The sequence below is a fragment of the Protopterus annectens genome, chromosome 15.part0 (assembly GCF_019279795.1).
Source record: "Protopterus annectens isolate FY-2018-M chromosome 15.part0, PAN1.0, whole genome shotgun sequence".
Taxonomy (NCBI): Eukaryota; Metazoa; Chordata; order Ceratodontiformes; family Protopteridae; genus Protopterus; species Protopterus annectens.
In genome coordinates this window covers 856,203,281-856,231,244 of record NC_056749.1, presented here as the reverse complement: position 1 = coordinate 856,231,244, position 27,964 = coordinate 856,203,281, and positions in this window count along the sequence as shown.

Here is a 27,964-nt window from a genome sequence, read left to right as displayed (position 1 = left end):
TATATATATATATATATATATATATATATATATATATATATATATCCTATCAATAAGAGCACAGCTGCAGATTGTTTATATCAGAGTGCAGCACATTCTGCTTTATCACAGTCTATTTGGGACATATTGATCAGACTGAACATTGGAGAGACAAAAAAGAAATTCACTTCATTCTTTTGCTTAGCTTTGTACTGCAATTTGTTCATTTGACAATTGTGTGCCATTTAGATATTTTAGTTATGATATTTTTGCATATCAACTAATGGTGATGCAATGTTTCATTACAGACCCCTGTCAGTCATTTGTTTGTTAGTAAATGGATATAAAATGTATTAGTTCAGCTTGATTTGTATTGCTCAGTGTATCTAAATACACAAACATGTGTCCCATATATCTCTATTTATTTATGACTATGACTGTTTTATACATGCTTGGAAGCCTGCCCTGAGCATTACACTGAAATATGATTTTTGCAGACAGACATTCCCAGTTTGAAAATATAAGTAAATAAAGTTGTATAGTATCTTGCAACCAGAAACATGAAAGGTGATCCTTAAAAACTTGAGGCATAGATCATATTTTCCTGGGTAATGATGGTCACTGAAAAGTGGAGGCTATGTAATGATGCACATGAGAAATGATGTATGACTCATGTTATGTAAAGTATTATAATATTAAACTTCTAGCTTCCCTCACCTTTATCACAGTAACAGAAGTTTCCTACTATACAACAAAAAAAAAGTCCTCAGAATAACTGTTTAATACACTCTGACTGGGATTCAGTAAAAGCTATAGTGTAGTAAGTGAATTTGCTTGATGAACTGCTGCACACAGGGTGTGTGTGATTGGCACCCCTACACTCTGCTAACGGTAACTATGATGCAGTAATCTGAGTACAGCATATGCTAATGCCAATATAATGACATACTTCTTCTTCTTCCAGCTTTTCCCGGTTAGGGATCGCCACAGCGGATCATCTGTCTGCTCATAATTGGCAGTGGAGTTTTACAGTGTTGAGTTGCCAGCCTGGTGCCCATCCTTCCACAGAATGCACACACACACACGCACTCACACCTAGGGCCAATTTAGACTGTCCAAATCCACCTGCAGCATGTCTTTGGGATGTGGGAGGAAACTGGAGCACCCGGAGGAAACCCACGCGGCCACAGGGAGGACATGCAGACTCAGCACAGAAGGCACCCCAGCCGAGGATCCAACCAGAGAACCTCTTGCTGTGAGGCAACAATGCTAACCACTGGACCACCGTGGCCACCCTTATATAATGACATACTAATGAGAAATATTATTCAAATGACTGGCTTGTATATTAAAATCAGGGCAAACAAGACAGTGGAGGGATTCAGAAAGGTTTAAATGATGTGCTGCAGAATAGTGCATGTCATTGAATTGAGCACGATAGTTGTCTGATGTTTGTGTAGACAGAGTTCTAAAAAATATTAGGAGTTACCACCACATTACTGAATGTGTATTTCCAACATGCTCTAACTGCAGCCATATGTCACAATAGTGCATGTTATTTCCCCTGGAGGCACCATGTCATCTGACTGTGCTTAACATAATATGCATTCTGTGACACCAACATTGTACACTGCTACCAAGTGGATAGAGAAATGATGCAAGACATGTGGACATGTGTTAGCCTCTTCTGCAATGCTGAAGGAGATGAGTGCTACCTATGCCAGTGAATACTAGCTACAGTGACCTTCCAGTGATTTACTGAGGGCACACTAGGGGCATCTCAGACATCTGCCTTCAAAATACTCATCAATTCTTTGAGGCCATTACATCATGTAGGGGAGTTTATGCAGTTTTCATGTACCACCGATGACAAAGGGGACTTCAGTTTTAATGACTCCCACATATGACACACCTATGACCTACATCACCATTTTATAAGGGGTGATTTCTCCCAGGGCCACCTTATTGGTGATGCTAGATCTGTCATGAAACACTTACTGATGGCATCCATTAGACATTCACAGAATTAATGATTTATAAAATGGAAATGTTATTGAATATGTGTTTTGGTTCTTGAAGTCACACTTTCACTCTCTGGATTCATCAGGTGGTACCACAATATTTACACTGTGTGCAGTTTTATCCAATATGGTACTGATACAGCAAGAGGGCAGTTCCAGGAGGAGCACACCAGGCAGCAAGGGCATAGCTGGATGAGGAGTTATTGAGGGGGGATGTACATGCTGAAAGGAGAGAGGTGCAGATTGCTGTGTCACTGGTAAAGAGTCAGTGTTGCTCACATATGGCTTTGTCCCCCAGAACATTAAAACTGAAGCACACAAATCAACATTCATGCCAAACAAAGGCAGACTGAGTATGCTGTGGCACTTGCAAAGAGACAGTGACTTGCACATCACTTTAGAATACTGTATATAAGAGTTAAATAGATAATCTATATATAATAGTGTACACAAATCATCCTCCAGACTGTGCTCAGCCATGTATATGCTGGCCACACTGTGCATCAAGTAACAATGTACAAAGAGTACAGCAAAGTCTTCATCATCTGGACAGGTGTTTGAGACAGCACATGTGTGGACTCCTTTCCAAGGGAGATAGCTAAGTGTAAAGGAGATATATATGAGAAAGAGTGTAAAGGTGTGTATGGAGGAAACAACAAAAGAGGGGTTTCAAAGGCCCATTGCCTGTGGAAGTGTGTATGATGTACTTTGTCTAGTGGTGGTGTGACTGTGTGTCTGCTGGGGCACAGCTTCAGAAGTAGGTACAACACTATTTGGCAATCTAGTAGAAAGATCATGCATGGTGGCGGTGGAATATCTCATTCATGCACCTACCCATGGGTGCTGCAGCTACCAGGAATAGCATAGCCCTGGTTAGATGCTGGCCTGCTGCATGGCTGTGATGTCTTTCACCAGATGTGCCACCACAGTCACTATCATGACCCCAAGAATGTCCTCTTATGGGTGCAGACACCAACACAACAAATGCAGCAGTGGATGAGCTAGCACTGTGTGAGCGTTGTCTACCTCATCTGTGGCCACAATGACCACCATCTTAGATGTACTAGTGGAATGGTGTCAGGAATAGTGCCTCATGCTGACAAACTTACGGGCAGGGTATGTTCAAGCAGATGATTTAGTCTACCAAAACAATCACATGTGTGACATGCCATGGTGCCCATACATCCTGTCTCAGCCTGACCAACTCATCCACGTCTGTGATGGCAGTACCCTGTGCCTCCATGATGACCCTACACATAGGCTAGATTATAACCATTGACACACCAACTTCAGGGGTAGTGTGGCAAATATGTTGGCTCACCAGTGATAGAAACACAACTGTCACCATCACTCACAACATTGGAATCCCAGGCTGCTACAGTCAGCTGCATATGTCTAGCAGCAAATGTACTGGGCACTGAGCTAACCCTACACCAAGCAGAGCTGCTGTTCAACCAGTCAGTAGCTGTGAGCATTTATTAACTGGACAGGTGGACTGGCACATGGATCTTTTGCAGCCACAATCTTTGTACTTAGTCACAATGAAATAAGGAAATCCAATATGTCTATTGATTGACAGTTGTTTAAATACAATCTGATTATCAGCTGACAAGCAGAGACCAATGCACATATAATAAAATAGCACTTTTATACGGAATGTGCTGATGATGCAACTAGCTGTCTAATACAGATTAAACTAACTGAAGAAACAAACATTCTGGAAACTGGGAGTGGGCTTCACAGGCAGTGTAATCAGTTGCAAAGCCCTCTGTTCACCTTCCTAATGCATGTTAACCCTAACCCTACCCCTAACCCCAAGCATTTCCCTTACCTTAGAAAAATCTTTCCCATAACACTGTTATGCCTGAATGAATATATAGTGGGGTTTTGGACAGATCACAAAAGGAAACTATTTACTTCTCTTTGTGAGATTTATTTATTTATTTTGGTTTTGTGGGTTTGTTACATTTGTTGTATTGCTTTTTGAAATGCTAGCATTGATCAAATTGATCACTTGAGTTGCTTGCACATTTCAAACAGTCAACATATACACATATATATTTTTCTTTTTCTTTTTTACAGGTACAGCAATGGTGTTCCCTCCCACCCTCACCATTTTTCTTTCATGAAGTTTGTCTATAAGGAAGGAAAAATCATATTTTAAATAACTGACATGACAGAATTTATCTGTTTACTATGATTCTGCTACTGCAATATTTTTTCTTTAGTGTGAAAGTCTTGGCTGAATTCATTTATTGTTGGAATCTCCAGTGTTAAACACATCAGTTGTTAAGCCTTTTGTCTTGATATTATATGGACCTTGAGCTGTACACACAGTCAAGTTTATGCCTGGATTATGATTTATATCATCTGCCCTGAGAACATGGAGAAGGCTATAATGTAGCTTATTCTGGGTTCCTATTAGATAACCAAAGACACATTCTATCAAATGTGTCTTGGTCAATCTTAAAACAAAGAAAAGGCAAAACAACGAAGCGGCTTTTCAGCAAATTCTTTCCCAGGGAAAGAATTTGCTTGGCTGCTTCCATTACTTTGCCACTTTTGGCACTGTAGTGTGATCTCGGAGTTGGTATATTTAAGTAGGAGAGGTGTGTGTGGGGGGGAAGCCCCCCACTTTATGTATTCTTTCAATTTTTTTTTCTTTTTTTGGAACAGTGATTTAAATCACTTTTCTGAGCTTTCGAGATTGTAAGCTTTTACTTACATGAGGTTGATTATTCATTGTTCGCTTTTTTAAGCGTTCGATGATATAGACCCCTTATTTGGTAGTTTTTAAGGATGATATCAAGATGTAAATAGTTTCCTGTTGTATAAGAAGCTTTAATTATATGAGAACCTGGTTAATCTGGAATAGACTGCCCATACATGTCAAGCAGAGCACCTCCTTGGCCCTCTTCAAAAGGAACCTTGATGATTGGATGGAAGATAGGAAATTCACCCTGGGGATCACGTCAGTCACCCTGCTAGACAGGGGTCCAGGGAAGTAAATATTGTGGGAAGAAATATCCAGGGAATTGTTATGGCTAGGCTTGTATAGGCCCTAGAGCCGATAGCCTAGTACTAACCTATGAACCTAGGAAGTCTATGTCTGGCATTTTGTAAACTTCTTACCTATCAACAGGTGAATAAAAGGTACATATCCAGTAACCAGTGGCGGCTGGTGACTTCAAATCAAAGGAGGGCTGCAGGAGACAGCTCAATGGATAGGGTCAATGGGAAGGGTGTGGCCAACTAGAAAGGGGAGGAGCTATGCTGAAAACCACAAAAACTGTAACTTTTATTAAATACGCTGCCCTGAGTGCCAAACGGTCATTATGAGAGTCCAATCAAGACAAAATGAAGTGTAGAAGAAAAAAATATTTCAATGCATTGGCTGCATGGCAGCTTACTTAATATCTAGATGGAAACAAAAAGGTTGTGAGGCATGAAAAAATTATTTACTTTTTAAATATATTACTGAAATGCCAGTCAAAATCAAGTATAAGAAAAACAAGCAGCATTCAACTCAAACCACTTCTCCTTGCACTGCAGCTCTAATTATAATTTATATTCAGCTTTATTAAAGTACCAAATAACATGCTGAAAGTAGCAATCTCTGTGATACCCCCACTTGTAAAAATGTTTCTTATCCAAAAAAGACCTGCTGCCTGACAACAACTATCTACTTGTTTCATGGGGAAAACACGATCAAAGTAAAAAATGAAAAGCAAACAAGAAACAAGCTCAAGATACATTGCTTAAAGGATTACTGACCAGGTTATGGACCACACACGATAGACTGGCATTCTGTTTAGCTTACAGGTAAAGCCTGCAAAGATGACTGCAAGTCTCCAACAAATGTAATGAGCTTCTGAAAATACTGTAATCCTGTCCTTTATTACAAATACTGTCATATGCATTTCAATGCCGAAGGCTTATACGTTATCTAGTTATGTAAGTATTCTCTGCATGGCAACATCAGAAAGGCTTTCAGTGTTGGCAATTCTTTAACAGTATGCTTATTAAAGCTTACTTGCATCTTACATTCTCAGACAAGCTTCCCTGATGGTCATTAAAACATTGCTACTTAAACACAGAGCAACAGGCACTTTCTGAATAATAATAAGCATACATCAACAGTATAAAAATATGACAGAAACCAGAACATTCTGCAAAATCAAGGACAGATGAAAAACCACTATAGTCCTTGTGTCTACATTGGATGGGGGGATACTCTGCTCATTTACACTGCATAACTGCTCCTTGCCTTGCTTGGACACATCCAGAGTCACTACATGGGGGAGTGGGGTGCAATAAATATGTCACAATTTGAAATGTCTCTGGCTGACTGTGATGGCCCTGACACATTTGTCATACCTCTCAACCTCAGGGCAAGAAATCTGGACAAAGCCATACATAGAAGTGGGACAAAGGCCCAAAAATAAGGACAATTTTTAAATATTGCTCTTATAAACTTAGAAAGCTAATAGAATAGTAGGTCTTGCATTAGTATCATTTTTCTGAAGGGAATGAAATCTGAAACTGAAACGTCTGTCATTATATTCTAACTTCAGTCTTTAATGATTTGCCACTAATTTGCCAAAACAACACAATTTTATGAAAAACTGTCCAAAAATGTGATGCAAAAATATAAAATAGTCAAATAATACAGCTGGGAACCTGTCAAAGAAGGGACACTTTTTTAATATTAGTACTGCTAACTGGAGCAGCTGACAAAATAAAAGAATCTACATGCATTTCTGAAATAAAAGTAATCTGCAACTCTGATTATTACAGTTATTTATTAATTGTAAACCCTCCACGTTTTCTTCCAAAATTGCCATTTTGCGGAGGGATTATTAGTAGAAGAGCAACATTTTGAGCCAAAATCAGGGACATTTGAGAGGTTTAGATATGCCTAATTCTATAAAGCAATTTATTTGCACGTACCTCTCAACCTGTTAATGCAGGAAATCTGGACAAGGTCAAATATATTGGGGGAACATATAAACAGTACTAAACATTGCTCTTCTATAAACTGAGACAGTTGATAGAACAACAGGTCTTGCTTTAGCATGCATTTTTCTGAAGGTTATAAAGTCTGAAACTCAGTGTCTGTCATTATTTAGTGACTAAGTTCCTAAATGATTTTCCAGAAAACCACAAATTTTATGAGGAACAAACCAAAAATAAGAAGCAAAAATCCATTCATTCTGCAAAAATCTGGACAGTTGAGAGGTATAGTTCAGCTGGGGCTGTCTTTGAGTTTGCCACACTTCCCCCCTCACAAAATCATGGTTGAATTGAGCCTCCCCCCTGTAGCCATTCCAATGAACCATTACTTGGCTATTTTACCCCATTTACCATAAACACTAATGTGCATACTGCTTTACTTCTGTGATGATTTGGACTTCATTTGAAAGTATTATTTTGCATTTTACAGCACACACACTAATAGATATATGGTAAACAAAGAATGCAGTCTCACAATGAAAACAGACTTAGCATTAAAACTTTTCTGCCCTTGAAATTCACATTCATTGAAACAGCATTGAAACCCACATTCAAAGAAAATACATTTTGCCAGTGGCAGATAAAGATTAACTTTGGGCTGTTTTCATATCACAGGCCCCTTGCACACAAAACATACACATGCTCTTTGATACACCTTCCTGATTGTATTAAATTATAATCCTTTTACAATACAGTACAGCTTTACAGGGCATTTTTAATTTATTGTTTTGAACATTTTTCCAGTAAACAATGGAACAAAATGCATGCACCAATAATGGCAAACTACCCAATTCAGAACATTTCCATCATAAAAGTCTACTCAAACTTCTACAGTCCACCAGTATTAGTAAATATGCACAATCTCTGAAGAAGTAAAAGTCATCTAAATAATTCCACATTAAAGAGATCTGTAACTAAAGAGGTTGCTGCTAACAGACAACTTTATATTTCATTATTTCATCTACAAATAAAGTAACTGTTGCCCTTGAGGAATAAATTGCCTATGTTACACTTAAAAAATGATAAGCTACTAATATTACAATAGGGAATGGATGGCAAACTGATAACAGGTTCATAGTTACTAGGTATCTTCACCAAAAGGACTGCAGCATCAACCTCCTTTGTAACACAGTACAGTATCAGCAATGCAGCTACCTACTGTGGGAGTAAAGCATCAACAGCAAGTACCCTACCTGTTGTGCTATTAACAATGCAAGCAGACCCAGCCTAAACACCACTAAACTTTTGCTCCCCTGCAGCTCTCAGTTCCTTGTAAAATCTACTCAACACTCAGCTGTATCTCTGAACTTTGCAGCACAAGAAATCTGGAAAAATACATTTATTCGGGGAGGGGGGGACAAAAGCCCAAAAACCAGGGACACATTTTAAACATTGCTTGTATAATGTTGGAAAGTTACTAGAATAAAATGTGTTACCACCATACACTTCAGTGCCAAGACTTGAACCCAGGACCCTGTGCAAAACAGTCAAAGCAACATACCACTATGTCAAGTCAGCTGTTTTGTGAAAGAGGGGAAGACTGAAACTTAAATGGCTACCATTTAGTGAATTCAGTTCTCTCCATAGCTGTCAATCTCTTAGCACAAAACACCTGAACAAAGCCAATAATGGGGGAATACAACCCCCAAACATATTCAGTGAATTCAGTTCTCATCATAGCTGTCAACCTTAGCACAAAACCTGGACAAAGCCAATAATGGGGGAATACAGTCCAAATAAATAGGAACAAATTTCAAATTTCCATCTTATAAACTTAGAAAATTGCTAGAATAAAAGGTTTTGAGTTACCACATACTTTTTGAAGAATATGAAGTCTGAAATTCAAATGCTTGTCATTTGTATGTATTTAACATTTGTTAACCAGGAAAGACTGACTTGGAACAAAAGCCAATTTTCAGCAGAGGCCCAGGGAGAAACACTCCAGACACATATCTTTGTAAGATGGGAAGACACCAGAGCACACCCACAGGGAGGACATGCAGACTCCACACATAAGGCACCCCAGCTAAGAATCAAAACAGAGAACCTGTAGCTAACACAAAAAGCGATGTTGAAGGAGCAAACACCAAAACTGCTTTAACTATTTAACCAAATTTATTGTAAGCGCTTTCGGAAAACCAAATAGCTTTCCTTCTTCAGACAAACTCCATTTTAAAATCAAGGCTATATATACTTTAGCCTAATAACGTGATTATGAACTTAATTGCAATTACATATTTAAAGCAACATAACATCTATAAAAATCTTTTTCTATAAAAATGAACTATAAAAAGCAATACAAAAACCATTATACAAATATATATATATATATATATATATATATATATATATATATATATATATATATCTGTATATATACAAGCACAACCACAACAGCCCTACTTCAATGTATATATTTTAATCTAAAATAAGTAATTTTTCTATTACTATCTTCTCAATGCAATGTGTTTTAGCACACAACGAATAGATGTGTATTCATTAAGACCAGGAAATAAATGTGCTGCAGTTCTAATCTGCCAGAAAAGTTCTTTCTTTTCTAACAGTATCTGCCAAGGTCCTGCTCTAATATCTTCATTTATATGCTTCAAAATCATAAATTTAAAGTTGTGATCAGAGTGTTCACCAATATGTCGTGCTAGAGCATTAGTTAGGTCTTTTTTGGAAATGGCATATGTGTGTTCGTAAATACGCTGTTTTAACTTTCGCTCCATTTTACCAATGTAGAAAGCTGCCCATTTTTGGCAGTTAGCAACATAAACAACTGATTTGGTGTCACAGTTAAAGTTCCCAATGATTTTATAAATCCTGTCATTTATGGTAACATTAGCATCCACATTGATAGAACTGCATTGGCGACAAACACCACATTTTGTCATCCCACAACATTTTTTGTTTATATTAATGTTACATCCCTTACTTTCTAGTAATGTTTTCAGATTTATGCCACACCTATACGTTATTTTGGGTTTTGGCCCAAACTTAATGAGTAGTTCTTTGTCCTCTAAAATTAACGCCCAGTTTTTATATAGGATATTCCTTATAAGTACATGATCTAAATGAACACTGATCACAACTTTCAATTTATGATTTTGAAGCATATAAATGAAGATATTAGAGCAGGACCTTGACAGATACTGTTAGAAAAGGAAGAACTTTTCTGGCAGATTAGAACTGCAGCGCATTTATTTCCTGGTCTTAATGAATACACATCTGTTTGTTGTGTGCTAAAACACATTGCATTGAGAAGATAGTAATAGAAAAATGACTTATTTTAGCTTAAAATATATACATTGAAGTAGGGCTATTGTGGTTGTGCTTGTATATATACATATATATATATATATATATATATATATATATATATATATATTTGTATAATGGTTTTTGTATTGCTTTTTATTGTTCATTTTTATAGAAAAAGATTTTTATAGATGTTATGTTGCTTTAAATATGTAATTGCAATTAAGTTCATAATCACGTTATTAGGCTAAAGTATATGTAGCCTTGATTTTAAAATGGAGTTTGTCTGAAGAAGGAAAGCTATTTGGTTTTTTGAAAGCGCTTACAATAAATTTGGTTAAGTAGTTAAAGCAGTTTTGGTGTTTGCTCCTTCAACATCGCTTTTTGTGTTTTCAAAAGTTTGTGTTAATCTTGTGTAATTTAGAGAACCTGTAGCTGTCAGGCAGCAATGCTACCACTGCACCGCTGCACTACTGACTGTGTAAAGATGCAAAAATACAGAAAACATAGATTTTTATGAGGAACACAACAGAACAAATATGTGACAAAAATATGCAATTTTTTTACCAATGGTGGTGGGTAGGGAATTCAGGCTCTTGCCACCTGGGCCGAAGGTACAGGGTTCAAGCCTGTGGTATTCTCTGCCCACCACTATATAGCAACTGGGGCATTATACATACACACACACCTTAAAGTCTGTAACATAGTAAACTCCAAAGTCCATAAAACAGGCAGCCCAGCAGCTCATACAACTAGAGCATGTCCAAGTCCATACCATCCAAAAGAGTAAGTCCTTCTTGTGAGAGCAGAGCAAGCTAGGTGCTATCCAGAGTGTGGATGATGCAGTCTGATTCCCCCTTCCAATCTATGCAGTTGTGACTGCATAGACGTCTGGGATAGTGCTGCTGAATGCTTTCTCCCTAATCCGGACTGCTGGTGAGACAGTCTGGATTCTGTGTGCATGCTCTAGAAGACTGGTTCACCAGCAGTCTGGAAATACAGTGAGTGCGCATGCCCAATGTTCCCAAACTCGTTTTTGTTTTTTTTTTTTTATTATTTTTTATTTTATTTTTGTTTTACAGCTGGGGGGGGCTACAGTCCTGCAGTCCAAAAGCATGAGCCACCCCTGCCAGTAACTATTAGAAAGAAGAGCAGGAAAAAAAAAAACATAGAAACAAGTAGTATGAATCTGAAGAAGGTCATAATCCAACAAACATACAATGAAACATAATGATAATAGAAATCAATAAATCAATAAAAGGAATTAAGACAAAGGGGAATTGTCCCTGGTGATAACTGTGCCGGGAGAAGTGATAGAAGTAAGGAAGAAGTGAAGAGCTTGCCTGTGTGCCAATGGGCAAATAACAGAAATGAAGAGAAATACAGGAAGCACATTTGCTGGTGTCAAATATAGAGGTAAAGAACTCGTGGAAGGCTGTTTCTGCCCTAGGAATTGGAAGATGGCAATGATGTAGAGGTGAAAAACCTGTGGAAGGCTGTTTCAATCCAAGCAATTAGAAGCCGACAATGGTGTAGAGATAAAGAACCTGTGGAAGGCTGTTTCTGCCCTAAGAATTAGAAGATGACACTGATGTCAGATGATAACAGGACTAGGGATTCAGTGATAAAATGTGGAGAAAAAGAGGAGCCTTGCTTTATGTCAGATGCAAATGACACCTTAAGGAGTTTTTATTAAGCCTGTCCTGTAAAATGAGCTTCTGTGTACTGGAGATTGAACAATATGAATAAATAATGTCCAGCTTTTGTGATTTGACTTCCAGCATCTTGAGGAGGTGTAGCAGAAGTGAAAATTAAAATGGTTATGGCAGCTATGATGTTTGTACATGAAACAGATGCAATGACAAGCAGAAATGTTAAGTGTAACTTGGATTAAATAAGAAAAGTAAAAAAAAAAGAAAATGATAAATTAACAGAGTACTCTAAACGATGAATGCTAATGCAGTGCTATAACTGCAAAGTTCATAAAGCATGTAAAGTGTTACAGCCCATTTTCATCAGTGCAGAATATCTGTCCTGGCTTTTTGAGGTGCAAATCTCCAAATATTGTGTAACCAGTGTTTATTTATGTATATTTTCATGACATGATTCCATCCCAAATGATTTGCTGAAATGAAGTTCTGGTTGAAGTTACTGGGCTTTGTTGTACATCCATATAAGCAGTAGTTTGTGGTTCTATATTTTATTTAAAGTTTCAACTGCATGTATGAAAATGTATGTGCGATACACATTGTGATGCCCGTGCACTGGCTCAGCAATCAAGGAGCTTCAATCCTCACCACTAACACCAGTGAGGGGTGTCCATATAGGGAAAGGATAATAACTACACACAAAGTAAAGTACAATTTCCTTTAAGAGCACACAGAGATCCCAGTCAGCCTGGGGTTGGTTTCACCCTTTCTCTCCAGGTCCCCAATAAGACTCCCCACTGGCACAGCTATAGGGTCCAGATTTCAGCATAGTGGGCAAGCTGAAACCTCCAGCATCCTCTCTCTCCAACCAGTGCAACCTGCCCAAGTAGCTGACACACACACACTTTGAGATAAGAGTTTATACAAACACACAGACACTCATGGGAAAGGTTCTCCAGCTGTGCCCCTTTTCTGTCCAGTCTAAAAGGTAGTACCAGCTGCCACTACCCACTAATATTTATCAACTACTCAAAGGCCCTTAAAAGGGTGATCAATTATTACTGTGCAATATTATTATCCAAATGGTAAGTGTGACTGAACAGTCAAGACTTATTAGAGTGACTTGGTACAGTGTCACTATATACATGCAATGTACTCTAGAGCTTAAATTAACTCTACATAAAATAGCCACAGTTGAAAGATTTAAAAATATTTAAAAATAAATAATAAAAATACAAGCCAATACTTCTTACTACACAGTACTAGTCAAGAGTTCAGAGATCACAGAGAAATACTTAAAATAATAAGTAGCAAAAGTTCTGACATCACAGAAAAACAAACTAGTCTAATCTTCCTATTTCCTATCTATATCTAAGAGAAAACACAGTTCTAAAATAAACTTACATAAAGAGCAAAGCAGTGCTGGTGATGTTGGATGTTCTCAGGACAAAATGCTCTGAGCTCTCTGATTCTCTCTCTTTAAATTGATAACACAAAGCTGCTTCACATGACATCATTCTTCACACTTCACTGGGGTTCCCAGGCTAACAGAAACTACATTTACATTCTTTCCACTTGGTCAGAAACCAGAGCAATAAAGGACATTTATACATGCAAATTCTAGCCATTAACTCTGGTCTTAAAACAATAGACAGGATGCTTCCCTCTAGACATATCGGCTTTGAAGTTTGACATCAAAGACGGTCATGAAATGCTTGACTTAGCTTTCTTACAGCAGAGTGCACTGTTGTTACATTTTGCAGTTCAATATTTAAGAGAATAAGCCTGTGGCTTACATTAATATTTACAAAGGACAGAATTATCTACAAAATTCTATCTGGCTAGACTGGGAGCCTTCACCTGTCTTCACCCCCCCCCCCCCGGAGAACTCAAGCTAGTTTTTCAAGTAACCCTTGAGAAACGTTGCTTGAAGGGGTTAGGTCTATCTAAGTATACCTTACCCCATTCCCTGTCTTGAGAGCCCATCTGCATTGGCATTGCTAATCCCACTGCAGTGCTGCAATGACATATCATATGCATGCAACCCTAGGCTCCATCTTAGCAACTTGGCATTTTGCTGGCTGGCTCTGTCTAAGCATGTTAGGGGGTTGTGATCTGTCCCTACCGTGAATTTTCTTCCATACAGATAAGGCTGACATTTCTGCAGTGCCCACACTATGGCTAGACATTCCTTTTCTACAGCTGCATAGCATTCCTCCCTGCATTGGAGCCTACAACTAAGATAAACCACTGAGTGCTCTTCTCCCTCTGAAGAAATCTGGCTAAGTACAAACCCACCCCATGGTTTGAAGCATCCACCTGCACAACAAATTATTTTCCTGTAATCTGAACTGGCTAATACAGGGAGTTCTCCCAAAGCTTCTTTAAGCTTCTGGAATGCCTGCTCACATGCTGTGGTCCACACTACCTTATCTGTCCTGTTCGTCCTTGTCAGGTCTGTGAGGGGAGCAGCTATGGTACTATAACTGGGGATGAACTTTCTGTATTACCTTGCTGCCCCTAAGAATGCCCTCACCTGTTTTTTGGTAACAGATGCAGGCTATGCCTGAATGGCTTCCACTTTGGCAGGTTTGGGCCTGATTTTACCACCCCCCCACTCTATGTCCCAGGTAGGAGCCCTCTGCCATACCAACCTGCCATTTGCTCAGCTTAATGGTCAACCCTGCCCTCTGTAGTCTTCCTAGCACCTCCCTGACATGTTGAAGGTACTCTTGCCAGGAATGGCTGTAGATGGCAATATCATCTAGGTAAGCAAGGGCAAACCCTCCTGCTCCTGCTAGGATATGATCTACCAGCTTCTATAAAGTTGCTGGGGCATTTTTCGTCCCAAAGGGCATCTTTGTGAATTCATACAAGCCAAAAAGAGTCACAAAGGCTGACCTCTCTCTAGCACTGGGAGTCAAGGGCACCTTCCAGTAAACCTTGGTAAGATAAATAGTTGTAAAATACGTAGCACCACCCAGCTGCTCTAGGGCCTCATCTGTCCTAGACATAGAGTAAGCATCTGACACTGTGTGACTATTTAATTTCCTGTAGTTCACACAGAACCTGGTGCTGCCATCCATCTTTGGCACCAGCACCACTGGGGAGGCCCAGGGACTGTTGGACTCTTGAATCACCCCTAGTTCCAACATCTCCTGTATCTCCTCCCTCAGAATCTGTTTGAATCTCTCAGGCACCCTATAAGGGGCCTGCCTAATAGGCCTTTGGGGTCCTTTATCCACCTCATGCTGCTCCAGGTGGGTGCATTGTGGTTTCCCAGTGAACATGTCCCCAATCTCCTGTAACACTGCTCGGATTTCTTGAACTTGGCTAGAAGATAGTTGCTGGGACATTGCTACCTTTCCACTGAGGTGTCTACCCAAACCTCACTGAGGAGATCAGTCAACAGATCTCCCTTAGACTCCTCCTGCCATCCACTGCAAATGCTCAGCACAATGGCCTCCCTATCATGGTAAGGTTTCATCATGTTAACATGGTACACTTTGTGCCCCTGCCTTCTGCCTAGCAGTTCCACCATGTAGTTAACATCACTTACCTTTCTTACCACCTTGTAGGGTCCCGCCCAAGCTGCTTGGAGCTTGTTGTGTCTGACAGGAATGAGAACCATTACCTGGTGCCTTACAGCATACTCTCTAGCTCGAGCATTGCTGTCATACCACACCTTCTTCTGTTGTTGGGCTTCTGCCAGGTTCTCCTTTGTCAAGCCCATGAGTTCTCTGAGCCTTGTCCTGAGGTTTAGGACATACACCACAACAGACTCCTTGTGAGGTTCACACTCACCTTCCTACTCATCTCAAATTAAATCTAGAGGTCCCCTCACCCTATACTCATACAGCAACTCAAAGGGTGAAAACCCTGTGGATTCCTGGGGAACCTCTCTGTAAGCAAACAACAGATGGGGCAGATATTTGTCCCATTTCCTCTTAAACTGGTCTGCAAATTCCCATAGCATGGACTTGGTTGTAGAGTTTAACCTCTCAACAAGACCATTAGTCTGGGGATGGTAGGGGGTTGTCTTCATTTGCTTCACCCCAGAGTACTTCCACAGACAAGCCAGCATGTCTGAGATGAAATTGGCACCTCTGTCAGTCAGTATTTCTTTTGGGACACCTACCCTGCTAAAAATCTCTATCAAAGCCCTTGTCACATTTTCTGCCTCAATGGAGGACAAAACGACTGTCTCAGGGTATCATGTAGCATAATCCACTACCACTAGGATATACTTTTTCCCTGTGGAACTTGGGGTACTCAGAAGCCCCACAATATCCATAGCTAACCTCTGAAATGGCTCATCAATCACAGGCAAAGGCATCAAAGGAGCTCTCACCTTGTCTCCTACCTTGCCTACCTTTTGGCACTGCTCACAGGTCCTGCAGTACCCTGTTAGATCTCTGGAAATTCCAGGCCAATAGAAGTTCTGCATAATATGTCTCTGTACATTTTATGCCCATATGACCAGCAAAGGGAATAGCATGGGCTATGGCTAGAAGCCCTAGATGGCAGGCTCTAGGTACTACCAACTGTTGTACCCTTTCACCTTCTATCTCTCCCTCAGGGGTCCACTCTCTATACAATAACATTTTATCCCAGTATACAGATTTCTCCTTCCCTTGAGAATCAGGTGCCTCACTAGCTACCTGCCTCAGGCCTTGCAGTGTAGGGTCTGAAAGCTGAGCCTGTCTCAACTCTCGCTTTGTAACTTTTCCCGGCTCCCCTCCACAGGAAGTCTGGCATCCTCTGACAGTGGTGCCTCACTATCAATCTGGGTACTACTACTACTCACCTCTACAATGGCAGTCTCTCTGCCCAAGGGAACATCAATACCCACAAGCAGCTGTGGCTCACCTTCAGTCTCACTGCTGCAGTGTAGCTTCCTCCCTGAAGTAACCACCTCACCAGTCCTGGATGCAAGTATGCAGTCCATCTGGGTCTTTCCCAGGCTACCGAGACCCACATGCTTGTCTCTTAGCCTGACTGAGTGTAACTGCATAAGCACATGGTACTGCCTCATCCAAATCCTTCCCTATCATGACATCTGCAGGATGGTAGTTCAGTACCCTTGTGGTCTCAAGACAACCTACTATTGGCATTTTGTCTTTCCATCTTACTGGCTGTCTCACCTTTTGTTCCACACCTTGCCTCCATGGACATCTGTATGCCACATGGCCCCACTGGTTGCACTCAAAACATTTAACCCTAGGTCCTGGACATTTACCTGGACTAGTGGCTTCCCCTGCTACAGGCAGATTCTGTTGGGGCAGTCTGTTCTGCCCACTATGGGTTTCTTTAGACCCACGAGCAGTACTGGGGGTCCATTTTCTGTGCGGGTATGCCTTGCTTGCTAGGTATAGGTATCTTCCCCAACTCATCTGAAGTAGCAAATTGTATATCAGCTAACCAGATCCCCATGTCCTCAGGCAAAGTTCTAAGGGCTTGTTCCCTCACCAAAAGGTCTGCCAGCCCTTCAAAAGTGGTAACCTGACATCCACTCACCCACCTATGAAAATAAGTGCTCAGTTCAGCAACATATTCACACACACTTTCATCTGCCTTGCGTCTATGCTCACAAAACTTTTTCCTATAAGTTTCAGGTGTTAGCTTAAAACATTGTAACAAGCAATGCTTAACAATAGTGTAATTAAAACAGTCAATATCAGACATTCTAGACAACACAGTTACAGCTTTACCATGGAGTAAGGTGGTCAGGAACCGTACCCAGAGCCTTTGGTCAATATCATACTGTTTACATACTCTCTCAAACATATGAATGAAACTATCAAAATTATCCCCCTCTTTAAACTGCAGAGGAAATTTACTGACCTTTTTTGATTCTGGGGTCCAGTTACTCCCTGTCCCATTAGCTCCATGACTCTGGCAAAGAGTCAGCATCTCCCTCTCATGCTACCTCTGCCTCTCCTTTTCCTCAGCTTCCAGGTGTAGCAGTTCCTCATTCTCCTCAGCCCTGCAGACATGTCAGTCTCTCAGCTGCTTCTATTTTCAAATGCTGGGCCTCCAACTCAAGTCTCTTTAGCTCAAGCTGGATTTTTAAGTCTTCTGCGGAAAGGTTGAGCTCTCCATTCTCTGAATGTGGTACATCTCCACTGCCAGTCTGATTGTCCTCCTGGTTGCTGTTTTCTTATGCAGCTGTGACCAAAGCTGCAATCATGTCTGCCTTAGTCAGGTTTCCATGCACCAGTCCCCTAGCCTGGCACATCTCAGCCAGCTGGCTCCTTGTCAGCTTTCCATACTCCTCTGCTGTCTGCTCTCTTTGACTAACTAAGCTAAGAAAAGAAATAAAACAATTGTGATCTGAACTCTGAGTATTCACTGCGTAGCTGATTTAGAGTACAAAACACCTTCAAAGATCACTGTACACAAGCTACAGGAATTCACTCTACCCACACCACTACAAGCCAATTAGTATTTGCTAACCAATTAATATGTGTTTTGGATATCCCAGCACTGCCAAACAATTAATATGTGACACCCGTGCACTGGCCCAGCAATCTAGGAGCCTCAATCCTCACCACTAACACCAGTGAGGGGCGTCCATATTGAGAAAGGATAAAAATACATGCACAGTAAAGTACAATTTCCCTTAAGAGCACACAAAGGTCACAGTCAGTCTGGGGCTGGTTTCTCCCTTTCTCTCCAGGTACCCATTAAGACTCCCCACTGGCACAGCTATAGGGTCCAGATCTCAGCCTAATGGGCAAGCTGAAACCTCCAGCACCTTCTCTGTCCAACCAGTGCTTCATGTCCCTGCCCAAATAGCTGACATACACACACACACTTTGAGATGAGAGTTTATACAACCACACAGACGCTCCTGGGGAAGGCTGGCACAGGTTATCCAGCTGTGCCCCTTTTCTGCTTAGTCTAAAAGGTAGTTCCAGCTGCCATCACTCACTAATATTTATCAGCTACTCAAAGGCCCTTAAAAGGGTATCCAATTATTACTGTGCAATATTATTATCCAAATGGTAAGTGTGACTGAACAGTTAAGGCTTATTAGAGTGACTTGGTACAGTATCACTATATACATGCAATGTACTCTAGAGCTTAAATTAACTCTACATAAAACAGCCACAGTTGAAAGGTTTGAAAATATTTAATAATAAATAATAACAACACAAGACAATACATCTTACTACACAGTGCTAGTCAAGAGTTCAGAGATCACAGAGAAATACTTAAAATAATACAGTAGCAAAAGTTCTGACATCACAGAAAACAAACTAGTCAAATCTTCCTATTTCCTATCTACATCTAAGAGAAAACAGAGCTCTAAAATAAACTTACATAAAGAGGAAAGCAGTGCTGGTGATGTTGGATGTTCTCAAGACAAAATGCACTGAGCTCTCTGATTCTCTCTCTTTAAATTGATAATACTGAGCTGTTTCACATGACTTCATTCTTCACAATTCACTGGGGTTCCCAGGCTAACAGAAACTACATTTACATTATTTACATTTGGTCAGAAACCAGAGCAATAAAGGACATTTATACATGAAAATTCTAGCCATTAACTCTGGTCTTAAAACAATAGGCAGGATTCCTCCCTCTAGACACATCAGCTCTGAATCTTGACACCAAAGATAGTCATAAAATGCTTGACTTAGGTTTCTTACAGCAGAGTGCACTGTTGTTACATGTTTGCAGTTCAATATCCAATGCAGTCTTTTCACATTTAAGAGAATGAGCCTGTGGCTTACATTAATATTTACAAATGACAGAATTATGTACAAAATTCTATTTGGCTAGGGTGGCAGCCTTCATCTATCTTCACACACATAATAAAATGTGAAATTCTTTGAAGTAGTTCATGAGCATAACAGATTATGCAACTAGAAAATCAATACTAAACTTGACACTTTGACAGGAGGTTTTATTCATTAAGAACATGAATGATTTGCTTGACTGATTGATTGACTTTCATTCATTGATAAGGATAGTCTGACTAGGTTCTTAACTCTGTTTCAGCAGAGCTCCAGGGAGAAAAGCTCCATAGAATAATACAGTATGCAATTAGTTAAGCCAATCAGATAAACAGTTAATCTTCAAGTCATGATTTTAAAACACCAGTTAATTATGCCAGTGAGATAAAATAGTTGCTTTCAAATTAATAATCTTAAATAAAGCTCTAAGGAGCTCTAGTGAAAAGATAGCTCTAAAGAAAAGTCACTAACCATTATAACCAAATGCGTGTGTGTGTGTGTGTGTGTGTGTGTGTGTGTGTGTGTGTGTGTGTGTGTGTGTGTGTGTGTATACGTGCGAATGTGTGTGTGTGTGTGTTTGTGTGTGCGCATGCGGGTGTGTGTTTGTCTGTGGGTGTGTGCGTTTGTGTGTGTGTGTGTGAGTGTGTGCGTGTGTGTGTGCATGCTCATGAGTGTGTGCGCGTGTGTGTGTGTATGTATGTGTGATGTGGTTGCACGTGCACCCATGGTGTATGTGTGTGTGTGTATGTATGTGTGTGCACACATGCGCGTGTGTATATTTGCACATATGTGTCCCCATGTGTGAGCATGCTCGCACATGTGCAAGCCCGTGTGTGTGTGCGCATGTGTGTACGCCCATGTGTGTATGTATGTATGTGTGCGTGCGTGTGTGTGTGTGTGTGTACATGTGCATGTGTGTACGAGCCCATGTGTGTATGTGCACACACGTGTGCTATCCTGTGTGTGTGTGTGTGTGTGTGTGTGTGTACATGCATGTGTGTGTGCATGCACATGGTTTGTGTGTGTGTGTATGTATGTGTAATGTGGTCGCACGTGCATCCATGGTGTATGTGTGTGCACATGTGCGTGTGTGTGTGTGCATGTGCATGTGTGTACAAGCCCATGTGTGTATGTGCGCGCGTGTGTGTGCACATGTGTGCACTCATGTGTGTGTGTGTGTTTGTGCATGGCTGTGCACACGTGTGTGTGTGTTCTGTCAGGGGCAGCCTACTTTTTTTTCATTGATATGCTTATTTTTTCAACCCATTTATTTAATAATATATATTTTCATTGATGCATGCTTTTATTACTTTTATATTTTGCAGCATCTTATGTGGCAAAGTCTATCTCTATGATTTACATTTCGTCTTGTCAGCCGTCATTAATAGCCATGGTAACCTCGTACTCTGTTGCATCTAATGAAACATGGTCAGGCAGTTACCACTGTGGTATGTTAGTATCGGCATACTGTAGGTGCAATTTTCGTACAATAACAAATTGTTTGTAAGTCTCTTCCTGCAGGGAAAAATATCAAATATATCCACAGTTTGGATACATTTAACATCTGATAACATTATGACTCAAAATTATGTCACATGAGAGTTTAATTCATGAAATGAAAACTACATAAATCTGACATAGTAATGTGCGAGTCCAACTATCCCTAATTAGTTGCTTGATGGGCTCTGTTTCCATTGTATTCAAGTCCTTATAAATACATTCTTCATTCTAATTATAAAAACATCAGAAATACTATTTCCACATAGTTAATCTCCCCTTCTTAGATATAAATGCAGATAAACCTGAGCAGTTGACTACAGGATGTAATCTGTGCAATTTCTTGGTTATTATCCAGAATATGCAAAATAACTGGCAATACATTTTGAAGAGGATAGAATATCCACACGAATCATGCATTTTTTATAATTATTTGTATGTGTCAGGCTTGTCTCATGGTTATTCAGAAAACTACAAAAAAATCTTCATTATCTTATCTTCAATTCCAATTTTAATTGCAGATGATGAACAGGGTCATGTGATTATAGCTGCATATTTAAAAATGGTGTCCTATTGTAGAATTTCTAGAAATAATTAGCACCCATATTGAAGCCAGTTAATTCATAAAAGATTACTCATCCAATAACCACAAGTTGATAAAGATATTTATAGAATGCTTTATAGAACTAGTTTTAACTAAAGGTTATAGTGATGTAAATAATGCTTCAGACTACATGTATATAATTTATGTATATGACATCTTGCAAAAATGAAATAAATGCTATTTATAATATTTTGTATCATTTTATAAAGTATGGTTGGTATTTGTAGACAAATGTCACATGCCTATGTGACATTATTTTTGAGGTCATTGCTGTGTGATAACCCACAGTGGTAATGATACATGTAATAGACATTCAACAGTACCAACAGTCGGACTGATGGACTGCATAAATAATGAGAACAGTTGGACAGACGGGCTGCATAAATAAAGAGAAGGGCGGTGCTAATGGGAGAAGCAGCATGATGATGCCTGATGTATAAAGAGAAGGGTGGTGCTAATGGGAGAAGCAGCATGATGATGCCTGATGTATAAATAGAAGGGCGGTGCTAATGGGAGAAGCAGCATGATGATGCCTGATGTATAAAGGGAAGGGTGGTGCTAATGGGAGAAGCAGCATGATGATGCCTGATGTATAAAGGGAAGGGCGGTGCTAATGGGAGAAGCAGCGTGATGATGCCTGATGTATAAAGAGAAGGGTGGTGCTAATGGGAGAAGCAGCATGATGATGCCTGATGTATAAAGGGAAGGGTGGTGCTAATGGGAGAAGCAGCATGATGATGCCTGATGTATAAAGGGAAGGGCGGTGCTAATGGGAGAAGCAGCATGATGATGCCTGATGTATAAAGGGAAGGGTGGTGCTAATGGGAGAAGCAGCATGATGATGTCTGATGTATAAAGAGAAGGGCGGTGCTAATGGGAGAAGCAGCATGATGATATCTGATGTATAAAGAGAAGGGCGGTGCTAATGGGAGAAGCAGCATGATGATGTCTGATGTATAAAAAGAAGGGTGGTGCTAATGGGAGAAGCAGCATGATGATGCCTGATGTATAAAGGGAAGGGCAGTGCTAATGGGAGAAGCAGCATGATGATGCCTGATGTATAAAGGGAAGGGCGGAGCTAATGGGAGAAGCAGCATGATGATGCCTGATGTATAAAGGGAAGGGCGGTGCTAATCGGAGAAGCAGCATGATGATGCCTGATTTATAAAGAGAAGGGCAATGCTAATGGGAGAAGCAGCATGATGATGCCTGATGTATAAAGAGAAGGGCGGTGCTAATGGGAGAAGCAGCATGATGATGCCTGATGTATAAAGGGAAGGGCGGTGCTAATGGGAGAAGCAGCATGATGATGCCTGATGTATAAAGGGAAGGGCGGTGCTAATGGGAGAAGCAGCATGATGATGTCTGATGTATAAAGAGAAGGGCGGTGCTAATGGGAGAAGCAGCATGATGATGTCTGATGTATAAAAAGAAGGGCGGTGCTGATGGGAGAAGCAGCATGATAATGTCTGATGTATAAAGAGAAGGGCGGTGCTAATGGGAGAAGCAGCATGATGATGTCTGATGTATAAAAAGAAGGGCGGTGCTAATGGGAGAAGCAACATGATGATGCCTGATGTATAAAGAGAAGGGCGGTGCTGATGGGAGAAGCAGCATGATAATGCCTGATGTATAAAGGGAAGGGCGGTGCTAATGGGAGAAGCAGCATGATGATGCCTGATGTATAAAGGGAAGGGCGGTGCTAATGGGAAAAGCAGCATGATGATGCCTGATGTATAAAGGGAAGGGTGGTGCTAATCGGAGAAGCAGCATGATGATGCCTGATGTATAAAGAGAAGGGCAGTGCTAATGGGAGAAGCAGCATGATGCCTGATGTACAAAGAGAAGGGCGGTGCTAATGGGAGAAGCAGCATGATGATGCCTGATGTATAAAGAGAAGGGCGGTGCTAATGGTAGAAGCAGCATGATGATGCCTGATGTATAAAGAGAAGGGCGGTGCTAATGGGAGAAGCAGCATGATGATGCCTGATGTATAAAGAGAAGGGCGGTGCTAATGGGAGAAGCAGCATGATGATGCCTGATGTATAAAGAGAAGGGCAGTGCTAATGGGAGAAGCAGCATGATGATGCCTGGCATCTGGAGCAGCACTACAGCAGGGCCTGTGACCGATGTGATGCATGAAACAAGGAAGGCAGGGCATGATGGGTGAGATAGTGCACTAGAACCTGCACATGCTGTTTGCATATGTGCACTCATCACATGCATTGTGGTCACTGCAATGTGCATTCTTACTCCCATTATATCTGGGTTGTGTAATACTCTAAGGTATTGATTCAGAACAATGGCAATAATTAGCCTTATTAGCAGAATTCCTCTTGCAGTAGTTGGCATTTGTTGTATGATATAAACTTGGGCACCATTTTTTTTTTTTTTTGCAAACAGCTCAGTATTGTGAAACTGTTTAATAGAGGAATTTAAATGGATAGCTTGCAGACTTGCAGCTTTACAGAGTTAAGGAAGCAGTTAAGGAGTTACATAAGAATCCCACCTATTAAAATAATTCAGGAAGAGCAATTTATTTATTATTTTATTTTATTTGAAGTTTGTTTGCCAGGATGGTCCATTGGGCCGAGTGAACCCATTTTCAATGCAGTCCTGGGGAGAAAAGCTCCATAGATATAATATCAGGTAAAAATATAAAATATAAAATATATAAAATATAAAATAAAGTAAAAGTAAAGAATGCAATACAATGGCATAATATCAGGTAAAATTTAAAAAAAGTAAAAAATACAATACAATAGTGTAATAGTTTGTAAAAGTGAACAGAAGAGTACATATAAGCATGTGAAAAAGTTAATACAGCTGGAATGTGAAGTATAGTGACAATTCATATCAATTTACAAACACATATTTTTTTTTTTTTTTTTTTTAAGTAATGTTAAATGAAGGCAATAGTTAGTAGGTATGTGCAGAAGATATTAACTTTAAGAGGTTTTTTACAATGTGTGTGCTCCCACAGGGGATGTGATTGTAGATTGGGGAAGGTAAGGTAGTAGCTGGGGATGTTATGCAGGATGAGAACATGAGCATTCCCAGTGAGATGATAAATGGGAGTGGAGGAGAGTTTTGAAGATGGGAAGGCTGATGGTGCTGCGGATTTGAGGTGGGAGGGAGTTCCAGAGACGGGCTAGAGAAAAAGAGAGTAGGAGTTTGCCTGCCAGACGGGCAGATTTGTCGAGTTCAATTAGGTTCTGAGTGCTGGTTCTTAGGGGTCTGTTAGGTTGGTGTATGGTGAAGGTTGAAGTGAGTGAGGGACAGAGTGAGGGCTTGAAAATGAACTTATGAGCAAGAGTTAGCTGAGTGTAGATAAGGTAGTTTGGGAGCTCTAGCCAGTTTAGTTTGTGGAGGGCAGTGCAGTGATGGGAGGAGGATCTATGGCCAGTGGTGAATTTGGCGATTTTGTTGTAGCAGGAGGAGAGTTTTGTTTTGGTAGAGGATTTTAGGTTGGTTAAGAGTGGGGCCTCATAGAGGAGAGAAGAGATTAGATATGTGGTAGAGAGGAGGAATCTAGTGGATGGAGAGAGGAAGCGGATGTGGCGATAGAACATACCAAGTTTGTGGTGTGTTTTTTTATTGTTTGTTTGTATGAGAGAATCAAAATTAAACTGATTATCAATGAGAGCTCCTAACAGTTTAGCACTGGAAACGACTTCTAGGGATGTGTTGTTGTAACTAGTTAGTTATGTTTTTGGATGGGGTGAATATCATGAGTTTGGTTTTTGATGGATTTAGACCCTTTGATGGAATAAACCCTATGGTGGGTATCAGTCACACAGAGGCAGACATTGTGATGTATGTGTCACTGGGAATCTAGGACATTGGCATGGTGCTGCACCATGTGCTGTGTTTTTTGTGGAAACCTTTACATGAAACTATTTTAAATGGCATGTTGCAAATGGTGTGGAGTTCAAGGCTACATGCTGAGGCATGCCTACAGTATGTAATGGCAGAAGTTTATGCATATAATTAACTGTGACTAATAAACAAATACATAAGAAGAAGGAACCAGTGGCCATGGGTACACTACAGAAATTTTGGGGGGAATGGTGAGCCTGTACAAAGCATCAGCTACTGCACACAAACAGGTGCATAAGGGGAGGTGGTATACATATGTATGATTAAGTATGGCTAATCCCAGAGCACTCTATATATACACACAATGGCTATCTCAGAGCACTCTATATACACACAGACACATTGACATGCTTTGCCTGCAGGTGTACATTTACTGGCATGGCCACTTGAGTAAGGGAATGGCTTGAAAATTTCAAACTCCAGGACAAAAAGAAAATGCACTGTAGACCGACAAAGTATACGTCATGTGCCTTTTGGACAACGCTGCTACAGTAAGTAGTATCAGGACAAGGTTTAGCAAGGAATGGTGCAGGATGTGAATGTTCTGAGCAGCTATAATAGAGCTCCGTAACATGCTCAACAAAGATTTATCAATATGGTACTTCATGAAAAGGAAAGCAAAAGGGACATTTTGGCAGGCAGATGCACCACAGCACATCAGCCAGAAATGCTAATGCATCTCACCAAGGCTGAGGAGTGTTTGGTGGCACGTGATAACCAATGGGATACTAACATGTCTCACCAAGGCTGAAGAGTGTTTGGTGGCATGTGATAACTAATGGGAGTACCCCTCATACTTGGACAGTGTCTTGGATTGGGCAGCTGGACTGACACCAGCCACATATGTGTCAGCTAAGGATGTACCAGGTTATTATTGTCATTTATAGAGCTGAATAGCACACTCCAATGCATCTGAAAGAAAGAACTGATCAAGACCTACAGCATTTCTATTTCTCTGGGCACCTCTGGTTTGCAGTTGTAACAACCTGCATAACAAGGCATATGTGTCAGGTATACTATACCTGTATTTTGTCTGCCAAGGGAGTTATAAGGACATATGTGTACCAAAGGTGTTATAAGGGTTATAAAGGCATATTTGTGCTAAGCAGGTTCTAAGATTTATAAGGCCATATGAGTGCCAAGGAGGGTTATAAGGGCAGAATTATGCCAAGGGGATTATAAGAGTTATAAGGGCATATGTGTGCTAAGATGTTATAAGGGCATATGTGAGACAAGGGAGTTATAAGGGTTATAAAGGCATATGTGTGTGCTAAGACGTTATAAGGGCATATGTGTGACAAGGGAGTTATAAGGGTTATAATGGTATATGTGTGCTAAGAAGTTATAATGGCATATGTGTGACAAGGGAGTTATAAGGGCATATTTGTAGGCAGAAAATGCTGTCATGCGAGTTCCTGGTTCCATATGATCTTTTGTTGGAGGATCCATCTTAATAGGATAATGTAGTGTTTACACCAGCAAGGCACTTGTTGTTGACAATGATGGTAACATACAAGTGTCATGGACCGATGACAGAGCAACACTGTCTGCAACATTGCAAAGGGATGGGTCACTCACATCCACTATAACTGTGGCCCCATAAAGGTGCAGATTGAGCATTTATCCTCACCAGGCCATAATAGACATCTTCTTCCTAAGTCCCTTACAGGCTCCACCTGAATCCCCAGCACACACAACATGTAAAATGCCCACTACCTCTGAGATGCACACAGCCACTCTAAGGAATAGACACAGGAGACTTGGACAATCCCTGATGTGGTCTTGAGACTTTGCATTAACCAGCAGATGCAGAAGTCACTGATCCATGCACAATCAGCTGTTACCTGCAGCATTGTGGAAATAGTGAGTGCACTCCATGGTCTCCAAAATGATGTGCAACAAGTGCACTGTGACCTGTAGTGTACAAACAGGGAACAGAGAATATTGCTGAGGTCACAAATGACATATGTTGCCTCTATTGGTGACTCTGTAGGATACACAACATGTGTACTCTAGTCTGCCCTGGAGGCCATACCTTCTATACCTGTGGTATGGTCATGATGGAGGGAGGTCCAACACAGACACATCAAACACAGACTGCTGATACCATGGGAGAGAGTGCCTCACTGTCACCTATGGCTGCAAACCTGCCATGTTAAGTCATGTGCATCATCCAGGTTGTACATGATGCTAATTCTGACTCAACAATAGGGATGCCTTATCAAGCTGCATGCATACCTTCACATAGTACTACTCCTTCCCTGTTAATTATGAGCACACAGATTGACAACCCTGCTTGTGGTTGATAACCAGCAGATG